Below are 3847 nucleotides of genomic sequence, written 5' to 3'. Positions count from 1 at the left end.
TGGCCCATATACTGGAGGTGGCAGGTTCAAACCTGGCCCCAGCCAAAAACTGAAAAAAAAAAAAGTATACATCAATATTTTGTGAAATAAGTCATTTAGGGGATACTTAAGTCATGTTTTTAAGCATTAATGGAACTAGCTATTTAAAAATATCCTGCAGTGAATCCTTTTGAAAATTCTGTAATAGCATTCTACCATTCTTTTTTTTTTCTTTTTTGGGGGGGACCATGTCTTGCTCTGTTGCCCAGGCTAAAGTGCCATCGCATCAGCCTCGCTCATGGCAATCTCAAACTCTTGGGTTCAAGCCATCCTCCTGAGTCAGCGGCCAAGTAGCTGGGACAACAGGCACCCACCACAATGCCCAGGTACCTTTTCTATCTTTTATAGAGATGGGATCTCACTCTTGCTCAGGCTGTTCTCAGCATATATGACTTTCTCAAAATACATAACTTTCTCAATTTACTAAGTTAAAATTTTAATTGGTTTAATTGGGAGCATACCTGGAATGAGCCTTTAAATTGTAGATTTGACCTTGGTCTTCAGTCATTTACACATTCACTCGTTCAACCAATATTTGTGGAGATGACATTTCACTCCTGCCTCCATCCTAGGAGACAGGAAAACGACATGATAGTGATAGGAGCCAGACAATGAACAAATACATGGGTACATATATCAGGCTGTTAAAATGACTATAAAGAAACTCAAACAGGGTGATACAGTTGAATAGAAATAAGCTTTAAAAGCTCCTTACTGATCACCTTGTGGTGAACCATGTAAGGGCGGAATCCCGAGAAACGCCTTCCATCTGTGAAGCCCTTAGCATGGAACGGGGAGAGGACCTAAGTAGAACCTGGAGCGTCCCCCCAACTCTGGAACTCTGAAGATTAGCTTATTTGTCTAGAGAAAAAGAGAAAGAGAGAGAGAGAATATTTGTGTTAAAAGACCTTCACGCATCAGACATACAATGAATATTTATTTTGATGATTATTTTGGTCATTGCTCAGTCCTCTGTGGTGTCCTTAGTTCACTGGGCAAGTGAAATGACAAATACATGGCAATTCGTCTCACTGATCGGGACAATGGTCTGTTCTGAGTATTCATAGCTGGAAGGCAGGGGATTGGAACCATCATGAGTCCCGTGTCAGGGGCACACTGCAATGATAGTGGCGGTGTTCTCTCCTCAGAGGAAGGCTGCTGCACACGGCCACCTGCCTGTCCCCTGGGTGTCTGCTTGGCACGTGTGAACAAGCCAGCAGCAAGGCATCTGGTGTTCCTTCAACATGGCACCAGAGAGACATGACTCTGTGACAGTGAAGCCCCTCAAATCCCTTGCCCCCAAGTCCAAGCAGGGAACTACCCGTACATGAGTTTGCTATTTGCTACTTTAATTCTGAATCCCTTTCTCCTGGCTGCTCACTCTTCCGTTTCAGTTCATGTCCTCACCTTTCGAATTGACCTTCAGGATAATTCTTGCTCCCCAACCCAGATCTGTTGCTGCCACGCAGCTCAGGTAAATCCCCCTCTGAATCCCCACCCCCCTCAATCCTTCTGAAGCAGATTTCTCCCCAGACAGCAGCACCTGTGTGAACAACCCCCAGATACCATGTTTTCCCTATCCCACTGGATGAGCTGGAAAACTAAGCATTCAGAGAGGTTCCTGGATGCTTCAAGCCTAGATTGGGAAAAATTGACAGTGACATGAATTGGGTGAGGAGATAGGAAGAGGCTAGGCTAGTCAGGGGACATGTTAAAGGTTTGTTGCATGGTTTCAATTTTGAAAGCCTCTAAGGTTTGGGATAATGGTTTAGGCACCGATATGCAATTGAAACAGATGAGGTTGAGACTTCTTTATCTGTTGTTTTAGTTATTATCTGTGACTGTGTAATGTGACTACCCCACATTTAGGGCCATTCTTGGCGGTGCTTTCCCTCCATGTGATGGCAGCTGGAATCATTCCTGCAGGCCGTCTTTAGCTGGAAGTTCCAGCTGCGGTGCCTCCGTTATCCTTCGCTTGGCTTCCCTCTCCAGGGCTGTCTCATTCTCCCAAGTCTCTCTACCTGGCCTCCGTCTTCAGCAGGATCGCCGAGATTCCCTACAGTTGTGTTCCAAGAGGGAGCGTTCCCAGAAGACAAGTCTCAGAATAAGAGCTAATCAAGCCTCTACTTGATGATGCTTGCTGGTGTCCCACCGACCAAGGCCAGTCCCATGGCCAAATCCAAGTCAGTGTGAGAGACAACAGCACAGAGTAGGAATGTCAGAAGACATGGTTCACTGACAGCCACCAATATAACCATCTACTTGGTATATAATTTTCCACCTTTGAATCATATAAATGGTCTACATTTTTAAAAAATAAAATGAAGGGCAGCGCCTGTGGCTCAAAGGAGTAGGGCGCCAGCCCCATATTCTGGAGGTGATGGGTCCAAACCCAGCCCTGGCCAAAAACAGCAAAAATAAATAAATAAATAAATAAAATTAAGTAAATGTGGTGGAAAACACAAACTATAAAATTGAATACAAATGGATATAAATAAATACAAATCTATGCCAAATTGATAGTATAGCTACACACAAAAGGAAATAATCCAAGAAACTTTTGAACATAATAGTGTAATAGTAGACCCTCAGTGGGCTATATGAGGGCTGACAATTAAGTTCATGAACTTATGACCATGTGCTTATGTTGACAGCACTGTACATGCAACTTGATAAGGTTTTATAACCTTGGTGTATTAGTGTCTCACGGTTGTGTTTGTGTCGATAAGTGGCAGTGTCTTGCTGAGTGACGTTCATTATTGTTGTTTCGTGTATTTGTGTATGGTCGTGAGAATATCAGGGCTAGAATTAGGGCAACAAACAAACATTTATAAATTTCTAATTAAATTTGGCAAGAATGGAAGTGAAACCAGGGACCTGTTGGTCCAAATTTGTGGGGATACTGCCATGAAGTAAATGGCAGTGTACCAATGCATTAAATATGTTTCTGAGGGGATAGAAAGTGTCACTGATGAAGAGAGCTCACGGTGGCCAGTAGTGAAAAGAACTGACAAAATCCTTGCAAAAATCCATCACATTGTGCGTCAAAATTTTCAGCTGACTGTGAGAAGCATCACAGACCAAGTAAACATTGATAAAAAACAGTTAGGAAAATCTTAACTGCAGATCTCAGCATGAGAAAGGTGTGGCTCTTGTATTATGACAATGCACCAGCTCACACATCACTGTCCATGAGGGAGTTTTTAGCCAGTAAACAACTAACTGTATTGGAACACCCTCCCTATTCATGTGGTCTGGCCCCCACTGACATTTTTCTTTACTTGAAGATGATATATTGAAAAGAAGACATTTTGATGACATTCAGGGCATCAAGGATAATATGACCACAGCTTTGATGGCTATTCTAGAAAAAGAGTTCCAAAATTGTTTTGAAGGGTAGACTAGGCACTGGCTTCAGTGCATAGCTTCCCAAGGGGAGTACTTCAAAGGTAAGTGTAATGATATTCAGCAATGAGGTATGTAGCACTTTTTCTAGGATAAATTTGTGAACTTAATTGTCATACCTTATATTCTAAGGACAAAAAAAAATTTCAAGAAAGTCTTCAACTGGCCGAGCGCAGTGGCTCATGCCTGTAATCCTAGCACTCTGGAGGCCAAGGTGGGAGCATCCATTCAGCTCAGAAGTTTGAGACGAGGCTCGGCGCCTTTGGCTCAAGTGGCTAAGGATCCAGCCACATACACCTAAGGTGGCGGGTTCAAATCCAGCCTGGGCCTGCCAAACAGCAATGATAGCTGCAACCAAAAAAAAAAAATAGCCAGGTGTTGTGGCGGGCGCCTGTGGTCCCAG

This window comes from Otolemur garnettii, unplaced genomic scaffold (assembly GCF_000181295.1).
Source record: "Otolemur garnettii isolate 467f Iridium unplaced genomic scaffold, OtoGar3 scaffold00008, whole genome shotgun sequence".
Lineage (NCBI taxonomy): Eukaryota > Metazoa > Chordata > Mammalia > Primates > Galagidae > Otolemur > Otolemur garnettii.
Note: the sequence above shows the minus strand (reverse complement) of the source record.